The sequence below is a fragment of the Staurois parvus genome, unplaced genomic scaffold, assembly GCF_062004578.1.
Source record: "Staurois parvus isolate SC_StPar_1 unplaced genomic scaffold, SC_StPar_1.0 ptg000662l, whole genome shotgun sequence".
Classification (NCBI taxonomy): domain Eukaryota; kingdom Metazoa; phylum Chordata; class Amphibia; order Anura; family Ranidae; genus Staurois; species Staurois parvus.
In genome coordinates this window covers 1906826-1927340 of record NW_028318458.1, presented here as the reverse complement: position 1 = coordinate 1927340, position 20515 = coordinate 1906826, and the positions used below count along the sequence as shown (strand labels likewise).

At 47.2% G+C, this 20515-nt stretch overlaps 1 long non-coding RNA gene across 1 annotated transcript; it reads right to left on the bottom strand.

Annotated features, from left to right (window-relative positions):
* Positions 1-12821: 12821 nt before the first annotated feature.
* On the bottom strand, positions 12822-20474 carry LOC149448703 (uncharacterized). Its single transcript, XR_016305804.1, has 2 exons — positions 19550-20474; positions 12822-13002 (listed from the first exon to the last, which is right to left on the bottom strand). It is a non-coding gene; the product is annotated as an uncharacterized LOC149448703 (long non-coding RNA).
* Between the last annotated feature and the right edge of the window lie 41 nt (positions 20475-20515).

Sequence of the window (20515 nt, the reverse complement as noted above, 5' to 3'; positions counted from 1 at the left end):
ATCAGGACATTAGCATGAGGTATGGCGATGATCAGGATGTTAGCATGAGGTATGGCGATGATCAGGATGTTAGCATGAGGTATGGCGATGATCAGGATGTTAGCATGAGGTATGGCGATGATCAGGATGTTAGCATGAGGTATGGCAGTGATCAGGACGTTAGCATGAGGTATGGTGATGATCAGGACGTTAGCATTAGGTATGGCGGTGATCAGGACGTCAGCATGAGGTATGGCGGTGATCAGGACGTCAGCATGAGGTATGGCAGTGATCAGGACGCTGGTATGGCAGTGATCAGGACCTTGGTATGGGATATGGCAGTGATCAGGATGTTGGTATGGAGTATGGTGGTGATCAAGGAGCTGGTATGGCATATTGTGGTGATCAGGACGCTGGTATGGGATATGGCGGTGATCAGGACGCTGGTATGGTGGTGATCAGGACACTGGTGTGGTGGTGATCAGGACACTGGTATGGTGGTGATCAGGACGCTGGTATGGTGGTGATCAGGACACTGGTGTGGTGGTGATCAGGACACTGGTGTGGTGGTGATCAGGACACTGGTGTGGGATATGGCAGGGATCACGATGTTGGTATGGAGTATGGTGGTGATCAGGAAGCTGGTATCGCATATGGCAGTGATCAGGACACTGGTATGGTGGTGATCAGGACACTGGTGTGGGATATGGTGGTGATCAGGACACTGGTATGGTGGTGATCAGGATGCTGGTATGGGATATGGCAGGGATCAGGATGTTGGTATGGAGTATGGTGGTGATCAGAGTGCTGGTATGCAGTATGGCGGTGATCAGGACATTGGTATGGTGGTGTTTTGGGGCGCACTGGGACAGGTGACAGAGCTGACTGCATTGTTTATTGTCCCTACACTGGGGCAGTTAATTGGTTGTTACACTGGGGCAGTAATCACGGGCACTGGGGCTGGCTGGCACTGCAGTCTGTGAGTGTACAAGCAGCCTGATAAGTTGCTGTACACTCACAGGCTGCAGAATCGCTTCTTTCTGCTCTCATACTGAGTGCAGAGAAGTGATCTTTAGTTTCACTTTCTGGTGTTTACTATGTGATTGGTGTGATTGGACACAGCAATCACATGGTAAATTACTATGTGATTGCTCAGACACAACAGTAATGTGATCTGCTGTATCCAGGCAACATACTGAACGCCAGCCTCCCGGGAGCATGCTTTTTGAACTGCGCAGGAGCCGCCGATACGGGCTGGTGTACAGGTACGTTAGGCTGTATTGGCAAAGCTTCCCATCCACCGTCTATAGACTATGGGGGAGATGGAAAGAGGTTAACCACTTGCTGACCGCCAGCAGTACATTTACTGCAGGCATGGTGAACTTCCTGCATGCATTTCCCCTGCTGATCTGTGTTGTGATTGGATACAGCTCGACTTTGTCAGCAGGTTACAGCCAATGATTTTGGCTGTATACCTGCTGAGCGTCTGTGGCCAATCACAGCATAGAGGTCTGTGTCTTTGTAAACACAACACACAGGTTCTGGCTGGATTTCTCCCTGCCGTTCAAAACTGAAAGCAAGGAGAGACCCAGTCAGAACTGTGAGTAAAAGCAGCACACATACATTTGTTAGGCACACAGTTAACCCCTGATTGCCCTCCTGTCACCCAGCCAGTGTCATTGGTACAGTATTATCACTGATCTGTGTATTAGTGTCACTAGCGATGTGACAGTGTTAGTCAGCTAGTGTCCCTCCCAGCCAGTGTCAGTTAGCACCAGATTGCCCTATCAATCACACTATAACCGCAATTACTAGTACGGATCAGTATCTTGATCACGATCAGAATTTTATTAGTGTCAACAATAGTATAGTGTCCCCAAAAGTGCAGTATTACATGTGGGATTTTTGTTTTATCAAAGACATGCAGCAGAATATATTTTGGCCTAAATTTATGAAGAAATTTGATGTGTTTTATAACAGAAACTAGGAAAGGGTTTTTTTTTCTCAACCTTTTTCAATCTTTTTTCATTTATATAATAAAAAATGAAAAACCCAGTGGGGATTGGGTGAAGACAGTGGTGGAGAAAAGCTCTATTTGTGTGCAACAATTATGTAAATTTCATTTGGGTACAGTGTTGCATGACCGAGCTTTTGCCAGTTAAAGATGCACAGTGCTGAACAGCAAAAAAAAAAAATTGTCTGGTCATGAAGGAGGTGAAACCTTCCAGAGGACAAATGGTTACAATTAGTTGAACAAACATAGCTGCTCTTATACCCAGAGCAGTGGTCTCCTCCAAGTGGTACATGAATCACGTGTGGCTTGATACGGCAGCTTCTTAGCTTCTTTATCTAGTATTCAATTCAGATTTTAGTTTCATGAGGTCCTACACATATTAACCCCTTCACGCTGGTGCCTCCCGGCCCTTTAAGGGTTCCAGGAGGCGGGACGGGGTTTAGAGTCATGTGACTGCCATGACGCGCAGTAACGGTGGTCACATGATCGGGAAAGGTCCCGATCGAAAGAGAAGATCGGGACCTTTCTGTGAGTACCAGACATATGTGCTGGGCACGTGCTCTTGGCACATATGTCCTTTTTTAATAGAACGCAAATGTGCGGCCGCTCAGGGTCTAGGCCCAGACGCCGGGAGGCCTCACATTTGTGTGCGGCTGGCGTGAAGAGGTTAAGCTTTAATTGCCCATTTATTGCTCAGGCTTCTTTCCTACCAAATAACCATTCCCAAGCCACTCCTTATTGCTGCAGGTATCTCTCTGACGTCATCGTGCACTGTTGGTCATATTGCATGTAAAGACGTTGAAGGTCCAATCTTCATACTGTGAAAGTAAAACTACTATAAATGGGTGCTTACACTCCCCATAGACACCTCACCCTCCATCTCCTGTGCCACCAAATCTTCCCGAAGTGCTTCACCTCCTGTGTCACCACAATGCACTCACCAAAGATCCATGACCCTCTTGAAGGTCATAAAGCGCTGTTTGCCCCAGATGCTCTCCAACTGCTGGTCCTCACTTTTCCTCCAATCATCACTTGTCCTATATACCTGATGTCTCTCCATCAATGTCACCCAAGGACCACAAATACAGAATCTCTCACTGTGCAGTACTTCATGACGACTTGCAATAGAAACTATTACAAATTTTACACCTAAAAAATGTGGCACCCAATATCTTGGCACCAATACACTCAGCGACTGTGCACCACCGTTCCACTTCCTGGACCTCGGCACGCATTCCAAATACCGGAACTGACACAGGGACTTGGCTGGATATAACAACCGTAAGCAGCCCCTACATGTTTCGCCGTGTGGCGTCCTCAAGAAGCCTGTATTGGTGCCGAGATACTGGGCACCACGTTTTGTGAGAGAATGCATTAAGGTAAAAAAAAAAAAACCTTTAACCTTTACAACCACTTTGAATGCAAAACCAAAAATGTTATATTTTGCAGCTTACCAATCCTTAGATGTAGAGGCTGCATTCGTTTTCTTTTTAGGCTTTTTTCCCTGTTTTCACCTGCTGATCTGGCAAGTAACTCACCTCCTGTATTAGAGTGCCCCCAATTAGGATGAAGGGGAACAGGGGGCACTTATGGACAGCAATATTGTCATTTCAGGGGGAGGGGAGTGATAGATGTACTAGCAGATTTAGATACACTAACAAACTGAAGCCCAACTCCAGCTCACACTTTATAGGCAGTTAGAGCAAACATGTTTTTTTCCTTTTGTCATAAAGGTTTGACATAAATACATAAAACCTGATCATTGTAAATTACCCCCTGCTAGTGTTAAATGGTTTGTCTCATCTCTGTAACTGATATATTCTGCTGGAGAGCTTATTCTTTTGAAAAACAACAGACTTGCTAGCCAGATCACCAGGTGAATATAGAAGAAAGAAATCCTAAAAGAGAAAACTTATGCAGCCATCATATCGTGTAAGAAATGGTAAGCTGCAGTATAAATGTTTGTTTTTGGGTTTAACCACTTGCCTACCGGGCACTTTTACCCCCTTCCTTGCCAGGCCAGTTTTCAGCTCTGTCGCACTTTGAATGACAATTGCGCAGTCATGCAACACTGTACCCATATGAGATTTTTATCATTTTTTTAACAAAAATAGAGTTTTCTTTTGGTGGTATTTATTCACCACTGGGTGTTTTATTTTTTGCACTATAAACAGGTTTCTATTATAAAATTTTGCAAACAGGTAATTTTTCTCCTTCACAGATGTGCATTGATGAGGCTGCACTGATATGCAGCATTGATGGACACTGATAGGCAGCACTGATGGGCACGAATAGGCTGCACTGATGGGCATTGATGAGGAGGCAGTGATATGCAGCAATGATGGTCACTGATAGGTGGCACTGATAGGCAGAACTGATGGGTGACACTGACGGGTGGCACTGACAGGTGGCACTGACTGATAGCAATGTCTGTCGGAACTGCTGGGCGTAACTGATGGGCAGCACTGATGGGTGGCACTGCTGGGCACTGGTAGGAGGCACTGCTGGGTGGCACTGATGGGCACAGGTAGGAGGCACTGCAGGGCACAGATTATCAGTGCTGATCTGCTCTGTGGCAGCTGCCAGTTATCAGCAGTACTTTCCTCACACTGTGGCAGCGTGAGGAAAATGCTGCTGTTATCCGGCAACTGTATTTTCTCTGTGATCTGTGGACACAGCTGATCACGTGGTAAAAGGCCGCTGTGATTGGCCTTTTACCTCATCATGAGATCAGCTGTGTCCATAGGACACAGCGATCACGGAGATCGCCGGATGCGCGCGGGAGGGCGCGTTCTGGGAGGACGTCATATGATGCCCTCCCAGAACGGGATAACCACACTGTAGCTGTCATTCGGCTATACTGCAGTTAGCAAGTGGTTAATACTGCTTTAGACCCTGGTCACACTGGATGTGGATTTGCATGCCATGCGACTTGCAAATCGCAGCCTGTTGTCCGCAATTACAGCGGTCATATCGGTGAGGTTCTGACTTGGTCGGAGTCACACCGATTTCTAAAGCTGTACATGCACTACTTTTGGTGTGATTTGCATAAATATCTGTACCAGATGTCTTGCAAATCGCACCTGAAATTGGCATGTCATCCGACTTCACTGTTAGTCGCACAATTTCAAAGTAGGGTTTGATGTGACCAGAGTGTTAAGTTGCTGTACTCTACACATCCTACTAGACTAACCCTAGGTTCACATCTGTGTGGGTAGTGCCGCTGCGGATCCGCATGAAAATCCGTGCGGCCGCACCACCCGCACAGAGAAATGCGGACCCGGGGGCGGGTGCCATTAGTTCTAATGGCACGCCGCCTGTACTGGAAAACGCAACTGGACTTGGAACCGAGGTTCCCGTGCGGGCTGCGTTTTCCAAAGAGGTGCAGGGGCTTCTTCCCTGAGTGGCACGGGAGTCCATTCCAATGAATGGGCTCTCATGCCCGTGCAAAACACAGCCGCATAGATGTGAACCAGGGGGTAAAGCTGGGTATACACTTTCAAACAAAAAATTGTATGAAAACTCTCAGTATGTGGTTTGTAAGTAGTTCAAGATTTTATTTGATTTTGGAATGAATGGACTTTACTGACCGAATACCACATACCCTGTTAGAAATTTGTACATTTGAGAAAAATTTTCCATCCTGCTCCTTCAGATTTTCTCATCACTGCAGTCAAAACGAATGTCGATTTGACCCCACTAATGATAGGAAAAAAGGACAAATGTTCTTTCAATGAAAAATGTCAAAGGAAATTCTACTTGTGTATACCCATCTTAAATAAGCAATTGACCCATGCTAGGGGATGGGGAATGGGAGAGGGGGGTTCTGGGGTACATGAAGCTAAAATTGTAATGCTGACTGCAGGGCAGCTTTATTATGTTCCTCTGAAACCTCCATTGCAGATTTATTACCTAATGCAGGCCATAGATGGGTCGAAAATCGGCCGAAAATTCGTCCGAAAGAATAATCGGCCGATTTTTGGATCGTTAGTGGGTGAATTTGTTGGCCGTTTATCGTGATTTTGACACATTTTTTTAATCGGTTATGTTGGAAAAAAAAGTCCGATTTTGTCGATCGGCCGATTTTCACGGCAATGATGGGCAAATCGGCCAATCTTTTTACCGATTAAAAAAAATGCGCATGAGCCGTGACCTGCAAGAAGAAGGAAAAGAAAAAGATGAAGACAAAAAAGAACATCTGTATCTATTTGTATCCATTTCGGATACAGATGTTTCTATTCGGATACAAATAGATACAATGTTGCAACCGCAAGACTTTTAAATGTCAAAAATAATAGCGGAGTGTCCCTGCAGAGAGCTCCACTATTATATTTGACATTTAAAAGTATTGCGGTTGCAACATTGTATCTATTTGTATCTGAATAGAAACATCTGTATCCGAAATGGATACAAATAGATACAATGTTGCAACTTTGCTATACTTTATATAAATATAATAGCGGAGTTCTCTGCAGGGACACCGATATTCTATTTGCTGGTCGTAGACGGGACGAAAATCAGATGATTTTTTTTACCAATGGTGGTAACGTCGGCTGATTGAACGATCGATTTTTCATTTTTTTTTTTTTTTTTTAAATGTCCGGTTTTCGCCCCGTCTATGGCCTACTTTTCTCCTGGGTGATTTGCCACCTAAGTGTCAGAGCTGTCAATGTTTTATTGTGTCTGTGATCCAATTTCCTCTCACTTCCTTCAGGGCAGGATGTAAGAGAATCACTCTAATCTGGACAAGTGGCACTTCAAATCTAAATGTAGCCCCAACTTTTTACATTTCTTATCAAGGTTTAAAAAAAAAAAAATGTGGACATATCAGTAACTTTAAAAGTCTGACCGGTCACAACATACAGCAACAATATAGAAGTTCAAAAAAGCTTTAACCTAAATAATTATGGCGCTGTTCACATCGCTGCGTTTCCGATCATGCAGCAAACTGAACAGAAAATGCACACCTTGCCATGCGTTTCAGAAACGTGCTGCAAATACACATCACGCTTGCATAGCTATTAAATGTTAATGGCTTCCCAAGCGTGGGCAGTGGGCGTGCGTTTGCTGCATGTTTTGTCGCATGACAAATGCACCAAAAAGCGCAGTGAAAAAGCCCCACATTCTGCTCCAGTGGGGCATTTGTCGCTCATAGGGCAGCCTATTCACGTGAATGGACTGCCCTATGTGCAACCCACATTAACCCATTAAAAATGCAAGCGAGAACAAAGCTGCTACAGGCAGATGTGAATGGAGCCTCGAAGGTGGTCTTTGAGTTCCAAGTGATTGATTTTCGGCTGTGATGAGAAGTCTTGGGAATGATGTCATCATTCTGCAGCAGGGAGCGTTTCCTCTTGACCTGTAATCACTTAGATCACATGTGTCAAACACAAGGCCCGTGGGCTGAATCCGGCCCGTCAGACCATTTCATATGGCCCTCACACTTCTGCAGATGTGGCACCCATCCTCATCTCTGCCCCCACCTTGTCTCAGCAGTCGGCAGCAGAGAGGATGACAGAAATCCTCCACCAGATCCTGCGCTGCTCTGTGCAGCCGCAGCACCCCATTGTCTTGCCTCCCCCACATTCAGCAGACTCCTGATGCCCTCCTCCGGCCCTCCTCCAGACTCTGCACTTTCTGCTTCCCAGCTCTGCCGCCAGTGGCACAAGGTAAGGGGGGTGCATTGTGATGTAAGGGAGGGTGGGGGGCTCTTGACATCTGATGTAAGGGGAGGTGGGGTACCCTGGATATCTAGTTTTACAGGTACCCTTTGAGGGCAAACATAATGCTGATGCAGCCTACGGTGAAATTGAGTCTGACACCCCTGGCTTAGACTGTACATTGTGTCTTTGTCGCAGAAAACCGACAACAGGCTAGCTTAGCTGTGTGAGAAAATGGAGAACAGGCACCAGGATTGATATTTATTTCAGGTACTTACTGTATATAACACTGTCAATTTACATATATATTGTACATTCACATCAGTCCCCAACCCTCAAGGGGCATACAATCTAAGGTCCCTAACTCACATTCATACGTACACATACTAGGGCCAATTTAGACAGGAGCCAATACACCTACCAGCATGTCTTTGGAGTGTGGGAGGAAACCGGAGTACCCAGAGAAAACCCACACAGGCACAGGGAGAACATGCAAACTCCAGGCAGGTGATGCTGTGGTTTGGAATCGAACCAACGACTCTAGTGCTGCCAGACGGAAGTGCTAACCATTTGGCCACTGTGCAGCCTATTGTAACATCTAGAGGAAGCATTTTAGTGCAGAAGGTAAATGCTTTCCTTGAAAGATACCTGAACAAAGATGGTGCTAACGTTGGAAGAAAGTGGTTCCGCAAGTGGCCTGATGGGGGATCAGGCCACGATTTGGGCATTTCCCTTAGATAAGCTCAAGCCATTGACATTGGTTTAAAACACCTGTGCAAGGTGAAGGAAATCTTGAAAAACGACCTACTAGGCCTCGCTCACAGCTGTGCAGGTGTTGCTGCGGGTCCCAGAAAGCAATGGGAGATCAGAGGCATGTACCAATATGGATGTCAAATTTGGGAGCAGCGGCCATGTCTGTGCAGCCACTATGTCCCAATAGACATGAAAGGGACTGCTTAGATATGCCGCTGTGAACAAGGCCTTGGAGGTACTTGAGGATTCCTAGGGAGTAAAGCCTCATACACACGATCAGAAAATCTGATGAAAAATACCACTTTCAAAGCAATCGTATGATAATCTGATCCTTAGTACACAGCTTTCATCTGAAATTAATTGAAGGGACAAGCATGAACATTTCTCATGTATGATATGAGATTGTACGATTTTAGTTTAACCGCTTCCCAACTACTGCTACAGGGCGGCAGGGCTGCACAAAATAATGTGTGTGTGTGCATATATATATATATGATTCTGTATTCCTTGGTAGAAGGCATGCAGCCATTAGCGGCTACATCTGAGATTCCCCACCGTCACTCGGTGATAGCCAAGGAACACTGACAGGGAGAAGTCTGTCTGCAAACAATACAGATCTCTCCCCTGTCAGCACCAGCATGCTGCTTTGTATTGCTCTGCAAGGCAACACAAAGCAGTGTGCTTACACAGAAAAAAAACACAGCACATAATGTGAAACACACAGTTATCCCTTTGATTGCCCCACAAGTTAACCCCTTCCTGCCCAGTGCCATTAGTACAGTGTCAGTGCTTATTAGCACTGATCACTGGATTAGCATCGCTGGGGATATCAGTGACATTTAGACAGTTCCCACCCAGTGTCAGAATGCCCGCCGCAGTCCCGCTATAAGTCGCTGATCGCCACCATTACTAGTATAAAAAAAATTCCAGTATTTATACCCCCATTTGTAGATGCTATCCTGTTCACGAAAACCAATTAATTTACACATTGGGATTTTTTTTTATCAAAGACATGTAGCAGAATACATTTTGGCCTAAATTTATGAAGAAATTTTATTTTTTATTGGATATGTTTTATAGCAAAAAGTCAAAAATATTTTTTTTTTCTTTTCAAAATTGTCGGTCTTTTTTTTGTTTATAGCGCAAAAAATAAAAACCGCAAAGGCAATCAAATACCACCGAAAGAAAGCTTAATTTGTGGGAAAAAGGACATAAATTTAATTTGGGTGCAGCATTGCATGACCGCACAATTGTCAGTTAAATAAGGCAGTGCCGTATCGCAAAAAATGGCCTGGTCAGGAAGGGGGGGGGAAGGAATCTTCTGGAGGGCAAGTGATTAATCAGTACAGTTTTCGTCGAAAATATACACATTACATCACTTCCGAATTTTCTGTCGTACAAGAGTTTTCGTAACCTTAGTAAATCTCTTGACTTTTGATATGAGAATATCTTGCAAATAAAAAAAATGGATGATCATTCATGTGATATTCTCATTGTGTGTACGGGGGTTTAAGGATGACCATGTTGTCAGGAGACATAGTATGAGCTATGTACCTACCGTATGTATGAGTTATGTACCAGAACAAATCTACACTGTTTATCAACAATAAAAATGTTGGTGCTAAATTACCATGTGCTATGTAATCAGTCCAGAAAAATAAACCTTTTCAATGATCTTGTGTTTCATACTTGTTGGATATGCATACTCGTATTCCATACCTGTCATCCTGTATCCTGGTGTTACATTCTTCATAAAAATTCAAACTACATTCAACTACTGTTACACTTCTGTCTCATAACAGTCCATTGCTTGTGAAACTGTACCCCTTAGTGGGGAATCTGAGTACTGCACACTAGCTGTAACTGCTGGCATGCCAAATTCAAATAAAACAGCCAGCCAACCTAAATGGAATTAAAGGTGAACTCGGGCACAAAAACGTATTTTTGTAATATATTCCTCAATATCTTACCAGAGTATACTGTAAATCCATTTTGTGCATTAGATGCCTTTGCAATCCCAGTTATTACCTTGTAAAAGTAGCGGTGACACAGGGGCGGACTGACCATTTGGAAATTCGGGCACTGCCCGATGGCCCGGGGTCAGTAGGGGGCCCCATGAGGTGCCCCTGGTACCTTTTTCATAGGCTTTTTTGAGTTTGGGCAAGGACACAGGGGCCCCATGATCCCCTATTGCCCGGGGGCCCCATGAGTTGTCAGTCCGCCCCTGCGGTGACGTCATCACTGTTCTGTACATATCCTGAGCAGAACTGTGGAAGGGACCCAGAAGACCACACCCACTACAGGCTGCCTGCAGAAAACTACATGAGGGGGAGGAGTCAAGACCAGTCACCCTGCACAAGGAGAGAGAGCATCAGTGAGCGGTCTTTATTACAGGAAGCTCCTAAACAGAGGCAAAGTTTCAGACTGGATTACTGCACAGACCTGGAAGAAATACTCAAAGAACACCAAGACTAAAGGAAGCATACACATGACTTGTATTTAGGCAATATCTACTTATCCTGGAGTTCAGCTTGAGGTTACATTATGCCTATTGAAGGACACACCTATTTAAAGTGTATGTAAACCCCACGTCCATCTTTTAGTATCTTCTGTATTATGCCCCGCTGTGCACTCCTTCAATTGGCTGTTGGGCTGCTTTTTGGGTATATCAGATAGGCAGCCTAGAACCAGGAGATTGCAGTTGTCATTCTGCAGCAGAGAGTGGTGTTACTGACATGATCTCCAGGTTAGGAACTGTGCAAAAAAAACAAAAAACACGTGCTTAAGAAAACTGTACGCAATGAGATACAGTGCCAAACACAAAAGTGGGAATAGTACCTGTTCACTGCCTGTATAGACTCCCTGGCCACTTCCTTAGGTACACCTTGCTAGCATTGGGTTGGACCCCCTTTTGCCTTCAGAACGGCCTTCATTCTTCATGGCATAGATTCAACAAGGTGTTGGAAACATTCCTTAGAGATTTTGGTCCATATTGACATGATAGCATCACGCAGTTGCTGCAGATTTCTCGGTTGCACATCCATTATGCAAATCTCCCGTCCCACCACATCCCAAAGGTGCTCTATTGGATGGAGATCTGCTGAGTGTGGAGGCCATTGGAGTAAAGGGAACTCATTGTCATGTTCAAGAATCCAGTTGGACATGATTTGAGCTTTGTGACATATTGCATTATCCTGCTGGAAGGAGCCTTCAGAAGATTGAGACACTGGAGTGGGATGGACATAGTCAGCTACAATACTCACATAGGCCGTGGTGTTTAAATGATGATCATTTGGTACTAAAGGGCCCAATGTGTGCCAAGAAAATATCCCTCATACCATTACACCACCAACAACCTGCACCGTTGATACAAGGCAGGATGCATCCATGCTCTCATGTTGTTTATGGCCAAATCTGACCCTGTCCATCTGAATGTTGCAGCTGAAATTGAAACTCATCAGACTAGGCAATGCTTTTCCTTTCTTCTATTGTCCAATTTTGGGGAGCCTGTGTGAATTGGAGCCAACGTTCCCAAGACTCGACGTGTTATGCATTCAGAGATTGCATTCTGCATACCTTGATTGTAACAAGTGGTTATTTGAGTTACTGTTGCCTTTCTATCTTCTGGAACCAGTCTGCCCATTCTCCTCTGACCTCTGACATCAACAAGACATTTTTGTCCACAACTGCCACTCACTGGATATTTTTTTATCTTTTTTGGACCATTCTCTGTAAACCCTAGAGATGGTTGTGCATGAAAATCCCAATAGATCAGCAGTTTTTGAAATACTCAGACCAGCCCATCTGGCACCAACAACCATGCCATGTTCAAAGTCACTTAAATCCCTTTCTTGCCCATTCTTATGATAGTTTGACCTTCAGCAAGTCGTCTTCACCATGACTAGAACCTAAATGCATTGAGTTGCTGCCATTTAATTGGCTGAATAGCAATTTGTGTTACCAAGCAATTGATCAGGTGTACCTGGGTAAAGCAATTTTTACTTACTGATCCTCCACTCCCACAGGCTCCAGCATGCTGCTACTCCAGTCCCTTGCAGCCTCTTGTTCCCTACACTCCTCTGGTTGATTGCCCATGATGTCATCATCATATCATGTGTAGGGGAGCACCTCCTGCTTGGGGAGCATAGGGTATGATAAGTAGAAGTACTTTTCCTGTCCCTTAGATTAAAACTTTTAACCTATACGAGCACAGTCCTACTGCGAGGGAGGACTTTTACTCTTCCCAGGTAAGGATGTTCATATGCCCCAGTACTCCAGAAGCATAGACTCACAACAATGGACAGCAATCCAGGTAGTCTCCAGATGTGTCTTCAAAAACCACACACTTCCCCAATGCTGCCCGACTGGGAATCTCAACAGAAAACTGTAAAAATAAACAGAAGAATGCAAAGGCCTAGTGCTTAACCAAACAACACTTTATTAAAAATTCCAAATGCCAAAAACATACCAAGCTCTTATAATAGTGTTGTCAACAATCACACTAGAAGGAGATCCAGCAGTGGGGAGATGTCACCAAGTCCAAGCCCTCACTTCAATTGGCAAGCTTACGCATTTCAGGAGATGCATGCCCTTCCTCTGAGGAAACAGAATACGAGCCAGTTACAGAAATCCTAATGTCTTCCTTCTGTAAGCTACTGATCCCATGAACCCACTTGTGATGGAGATGAACCAAGGTAGACATGCTTGAAGTCCAGCCTGGGAGACGACCATGGATACAATGAAGGAGTTAGTATAGCCACCCAGGGATAGGAAATGTGCCATTTGTGAATTTGGTGCAAATAAAGGAGATAAAAGTCTGTTAAAAAAAAAGCTAACACAGCCGCCACATCTAGGGACTGGTAAGCTGTAATACTGTATATACATTTTTGGATTTAGATGCTTTAAGACCCCATACACACCTGAGTGTCGTGGGAAAGTGTATTCCTGCTTGTGGTTTTTGTGCTTTAACATGTGTTGCGCCTCAGGCATCCCATTCACTTGAATGGGCTGCCCTACACATGACGAAAGCCCCAAAGTAGCTCTAGAACCTTTTTAGGCACATCAGGTGGTTTTTGCAGTGCGCACTTTGGCACACAACAAATGCGCGGCAATATTTGTGTCTTCTACCAGCATTTGGGGTGCCATTAAAAATGGCACCGCTGGTATGACTGGTGATTGCAGCATGTATTTAGGAAATGTGCAGGTGTGAATGCACACACATCCGCAAACCTCGGGGTGAGAGCAATATTCCTAGAACTATAATTAATGGTTAAAGTGGTTGTACAGACTGAAAAAGCTTCTGTGTGCAGTTCCCTCTCCCAGCCCCCCCCCCCAGTCCTTACCTGAGCCCCATTGCGAACAAGCATTGTGCACAAGAGGCTCAGCTCTCCAGGGACTCTCCCTCCTCATTGGCTGAGACAGCAGCGGAAGCCACAATCACAGCCAGTGAGCCAATGTGGAAAGAGAAGGGGTGGGGCCAAGCTGCGGCTCTGCATGTGCATGGACACACAGAGCAGTGGCTCATTAGCTCATCTGCTCAGGTGCCCCCATAGCAAGCTGTTTGCTCTGGGGGCAACTGACAGTAGGGAGGAGGCAGGAGCACTGACAGGAGACCCAAGAAGAGGAGGGTCAGGGCTGTTCTTTGGAAATCCAGTGCACACAGCAGGTAAGTAAAACATGTTTATTATTTTAAAAAAAATTATAGTGTTAGCTCTAAATTGTTAACCTAGAAAAGCTCCTACAGTGTCACTTATGAAACATTTTAAATAATGTGTTTTTTTGCTATTTTACAGGCACACACAATTTTGAATCATGATATGTTTGGTATCTATTTACTCAACACAACCCCATCTTTTATATTTTCCAAAAAATTGGGTATTAAATTGTTTGTGTGCATTCAAATTTTATTTACGAGGTCCTCTGCTTTCACAATATACACTATATTGCCAAAAGTATTGGGATCCTTCCTTTACACGCACATGAACTCAAATGGCATCCCAGTCTTAGTCCGCAGGATTCAATATTGAGTTGTACAGAAGAACAAAACAGAATTGGCGCTTGGAAAGGAAACACAAATACGGAGATCCTGATATGAGTATCTAAAGCAAATAACAAACAGTTCAGATAAAAGATAACATATAAGGGATAAAGTCCAAAAATCCAAAGGTCCTAGGTAGGGTATTACAGGCGAAGGCAGCTCCCCATAGAGTGAAGCAGTATTCTGCAGGAGATAAAATCGAACAGAAGGGGGCGCTCCCTTCTGTTCAATTCAATATTGAGTTGGACCACCCTTTGCAGCTATGACAGCTCCATGTAAAAATACATCAGTGGTTCATATAGTGAACTTGGTGTAGAGCTATTCACCTTGAGGTGATTGCAGAGGACAAGGGTGAACTCTTTACGTCTGGAGGAAAAGAAATGTAATCTCCAAACACGGAAAGGTTTCTTTACAGTAAGAGCTGTGAAAATGTGGAATAGACTCCCTCAAGAGTTGGTTCTGGCCAGCTCAGTGAATTGCTTTAAAAAAAGTCCTGGATTCTTTCTTAGATACACAGAATATAACTGGATACTAACATTTATAGGTAAAGTTGATCCAGGGAATATCCGATTGCCTCTCGGGGGATCAGAAAGGAATTTTTTTCCCTGCAGGAGCAAATTGGATCACGCTTTGCTGGGTTTTTTTTGCCTTCCTCTGGATCAACTGTGGGTGTAGGATTATATATATATTTTTTTAATAGTTGAACTGGATGGACTTTTGTCTTTTTTCAGCCAGGCTAACTATGTAGCTTCAACTCTTCTGGGAACGCCGTACACAAGGTTTAGGAGTGTGTCTATGGGAAGGTTTGACCATTCTTCCGGAAGCACATTTGTGAGGTCAGGCATTGATGTCGGAAGAGAAGGCCTGGATTACAGTCTCTCTTACATCCCAAAGGTGTTCTATCGGGTTGAGGTCAGGACTCTGTGCAGGCCAGTCAAGTTCCTCCACCCCAAACTCACTCATCCATGTCTTTATGGTCCTTGCTTTGTGCACTGGTGTGCAGTCATGTTGGAATAGGAAGGGGCCATCCCCAAACTGTTCCCACAAAGTTGGGAGCATGAAATTGTCCAAAATGTCTTGGTATGCTTAAGAGTTCCTTTTACTGGAACTAAGGGGCCAAGCTCTACCCCTGAAATACAACCCCACACCATAATCCACCAAACTTTACACTTGGCACAATGCAATTGTGATTGGTCACTCCAGAGAACATGTCTCCACTGCTCTAGAGTCCAGTGGTGGCGTGCTTTACACCACTACATCCGAAGCTTTGCACTGCACTTGGTGATGTAAGGCTTGGATGCAGCTGCTCGGCCATGGAAACCCATTCCATGAAACTCTCTACGCACTTTTGTTGTGCTAATCTGAAGGCCACATGAAGTATGGAGGTCTTTAGCTATTGAATCGGCAGACAGTTGGCGACTTCTGTGCACTGACCCCGCTCTGTCATTTTACGTGGCCTACAACTTGGTGGCTGAGTTGCTGTTGTTCCCAGTTGCTTCCACTTTGTTATAATACCACTAACAGTTGACTGTGGAATATTTAGTAGCCAGGAAATGTCACGGATGGACTTACTGCACAGGTGACAACCTATCACGGTACCACACTTGAATTCACCTGAGAGCGACCCATTCTTTCACAAATATTTGTAGAAGCAGTTTGCATGCCTAGGTGTTTGATTGTATACACCTGTGGCCATGGAGGTGATTGGAACATCTGAATCCAATGATTTGGAGGGCTGGCCCAAATACTTTTGGCAATATAGTGTATATATTGCATTGTGTTTCTGCTGAGCTGTCTTAAAAGAACGAAGATTAACTGAGCAAACCCAGTGACCTAATGAAGCAATGACAAAGCATTGTTCTCAATGACTGATCATTTCTGAGTCACGGTTTGTGAAATTCCTTACAGAGAAACTGTCAGATATAATTACATCTGCTTACAGGAAAACAAAACAGGCTTTAAAGAGACCCTGTCACCAAAATAACAATTGCTACTGAAAGCAGAGAAACCAAGTATTTCTATTTTTTTCTTTGCATAACTAATATTTTATATGATGTAAGGGGTACTCTGATTGGGACCCTGATGTAAGGGGGAACTCTGATGGGGAATCTTATTTTTTTTGTCTGTACAGCAAGAGGGATTTGTATGACAACCATACACTGGGGGCTCTGGATGGTTCACACTGGGAGGCTCTGTATGGCACACACTGGGGGGATCTGGATGGCACATTTTGGAGGGCTCTGGGTGGCACACACTGGAAGGCTCTGGGTGGCACACACTGGTGGGCTCTGGGTGGCACACACTGGTCGCTTTGGGTGGCACACACTGGTCGCTCTGGGTGGCACACACTGAAGGGCTCTGGATGGCACTCACTGTGGGGCTCTGGATGACACACACTAGGGAGCTCTGGGTGCCACACACTGGAGGGCTCTGGGTGGCACACAATGGGGGGCTCTGGATGGCACACAATGGGGGGCTCTGGATGGCACACACAGGAGGGCTCTAGACAGCACACACTGGGGGTCTCTGGATGGCACTCACTGAGGAGGTCTGGATGACACACACTAGGGAGCTCTGGGTGCCACACACTGGAGGGCTCTTGGTGGCACACAATGGGGGGTTCTGGATGGCACACACAGGAGGGCTCTAGACAGAACACACTGGGGGGCTCTGGATGGCACACACTGGAGGGCTCTGGATGGCACACACTGGGGGTCTCTGGATGGCACACACTGAAGGGCTCTGGATGGCACACACTGAAGGGCTCTGGATGGCACTCACTGAGGGGCTCTGGATGACACACAGTAGGGAGCTCTGGGTGCCACACATGGAGGGCTCTGTGTGGCACACAATGGGGGCTCTGGATGGCACACACAGGAGGGCTCTAGACAGCACACACTGGGGGGCTCTGGATGGCACACACTGGAGGGCTCTATATAGCACACACTGGGGGGCTCTGGATGGCACATATTGGAGGACTCTGGGTGGCAAACACTGGTGGGCTCTGTATGGCACACACTGGGGGGGTTGTGAATGGCACACACTAGAGGGCTCTGGGTGGCACACACTGGAGGGCTCTAGATGGCACACACTGGGAGGTTCTGGATGGAACATGCTGGAGGGCTCTGGGTGGCACACACTGGGGGGCTCTGGGTGGCACACACTGGAGGGGCTCTGGGTGGCACACACTGGAGGGCTCTGGGTGGCACATATTGGAGGGCTTTGGGTGGAAAACACTGGTGGGCTCTGGGTGGCACAAACTGGGGGGCTCTGGATGGCACACACTGGGGGGCTCTAGATGGCACACACTGGGGGGCTCTAGATGGCACACACTGGGGGGCACTGGGTGACACACACTAGAGTGCTCTGGATGGCACACACTGGGGGGGCTCTGTGGTACACACTGGGGAGCTCTGGGTGGCACACACTGTGGGGGCTCTGGATGGCACACACTTGGGGGCTCTGGGTGGCACACACTTGGGGGGCTCTGGGTGGCACACACTGGAGGGGGGCTCTGGGTGGCACATACTAAAGGGCTCTGGATGGCACACACTGGGGGGGCTCTGGATGGCACACACTGGGGGCTCTGGGTGACACACACTGGGGGGCTCTGGATGGCACTCACTGGAGGGCTCTGGGTAGTACACAATGGGGGGCTCTGGGTGGCACACACAGGGGGGCTCTAGACAGCACACACTGGGGGCTCTGGATGGCACATATTGGAGGGCTCTGGGTGGCACACACTGGTGGGCTCTGTATGGCACACACTGGAGGGTTGTGGATGGCACACACTAGAGGGCTCTGGGTGGCACACACTGTGAGGTTCTGGATGGAACACACTGGAGGGCTCTGGGTGGCACACTCTGGGGGGCTCTGGGTGGCACACACTGGGGGGGCTCTGGGTGGCACACACTGGGGGGCTCTGTGGTACACACTGGGGGGTTCTGGGTGGCACTCACTGGAGGGTTCTGGGTGGCACACACTGGGGGGCTCTGGATGGCACACACTTGAGGGCTCTGGATGGCACACACTGGGTGGCTCTGGATGGCACACATTGGGGGGCTCTGGGTGGCACACACTTGAGGGGGGCTCTGGGTGGCACACACTGGAGGGGGGCTCTGGATGGGACACACTAGAGGGCTCTGGATGGCATACACTGGGGGCTCTGGGTGGCACACACTGGGGGTCTCTGGATGGCACTCACTTGAGGGCTCTGGATGGCATACACTGGGGGCTCTGGGTGGCACACACTGGGGGTCTCTGGATGGCACTCACTGGAGGGCTCTAGGTGGCACACACTGAGGGGCTCTGGATGGCACACACTGGAGGGCTCTTGATGGCACACACTGCGGGGCTCTGGGTGGTACACACTGGGGGTCTCTGAATGGCACACACTAGAGTGCTCTGGTTTGCACACACTGCTTGGCACTCACTGGAGTACTCTGGGTGGCACACACTGGGGGGGGGGGGTTCCGGATGGCACACACTGGGGCGCTCTGAATGGAACACACTGGGGGGACTCTAGATGGCACACTCTAGAGGGCTCTGGGTGGCACACACTGTGGAGTTCTGGATGGCACTCACAGGAAGGCTCTGGGTGGCACACATTGGGGGTGCTCTGGGTGGCACACACTGGGTGGACTCTGGTTTGCACACACTGGGGGGGCTCTTGGTGGCACACACTAAAGGGGCTCTGGGTGGCACACACTGGGGGGCAGGCTCTGGGTGGCACACACTGGGGGGCGGGCTCTGGGTGGCTCAGGATGGCACACACGGGGGGGGGCTCTGGATGGCACACACTGGGGGGGCTCTGGATGGCACACACTGGGGGGGGGGGGGCTCTGGATGGCACACACTGGGGGGGGGGGCTCTGGATGGCACACTGGGGGGGTGGCGGCTCTGGATGGCACACACTGGGGGGGGGCTATGGATGGCACACACTGGGGGGGGGCTCTGGATGGCACACACTGGGCACCTTATGCATACCTCCCAACTTTTTGAGATGGGAATGAGGGACACCTATTAGTAAAAGGATGCAGGTATAGGACACACCCCCTGCCACACCCCCTTAAAGGAGAACTAAACAAAGAATATGATCAGTTATACCCAGAAGAGTTTCTTCTTCCACTAATATTCCTGTATATTGGGGGTTGTGAGTGACAAATGCAGCCATTCAGAATCCGGATGAAAGGTTTAGCTCTGGGAAACAATTCCTGGAAGATAGATCGTACATTGTACATACAAATATATAGATGGGACCAAAATGAGGGGCAAATGAGGAGGGATGAGGGACACAGGGACTTTGTTCCAAATCAAAGACAGTCCCTGGAGATCACAGACAGTTCCTGGAGATCACAGACAGTTCCTGGAGATCACAGACAGTCCCTGGAAATCAGACAGACCTGGAGATCAGAGACAGTCCCTGGAGATCAGATGCAGTCCCTGGAGATCAGAGGCAGTCCCTGGAGATCAGACAGACCTGCAGATCAGACAGTGCCTGGAGATTAGAGACAGTCCCTGGAAATCAGACAGACCAGGAGATTAGAGACAGTCCCTGGAGATCAGAGACAATCCCTGGAAATCAGACAGTCCCTGGAGTTTAGAGACAGTTCCTGAAGATCACAGACAGTCCCTGGAAATCAGACAGTCCCTGGAAATCAGACAGACCAGGAGATCACAGACAGTCCCTGGAAATCAGACAGACCCTGGAAATCAGACAGATCAGAGACAGTCCCTGGAGATTAGAGACAGTCCCTGAAGATCACAGACAGTCCCTGGAAATCAGACAGACCTGGAGATCACAGACAATCCCTGGAGATCAGAGACAATCCCTGGATATCAGAGACAGTCCCTGGAGATCAGACAGACCCAGGGATCACAGACAGTCCCTGGAAATCAGACAGACCCGGAGATCAGAGACAGTCCCTGGAGATCAGACAATCCCTGGAGATCAGACAGTCCCTGGAAATGAGTGACAGTTGGGAGCTATGCTTGTTATAAATGGGATCACAAGACGAGGCTGCAGCTACACGAGACGTCTCTGTGGTATATGAGCGCCCTCTAGTGCACACT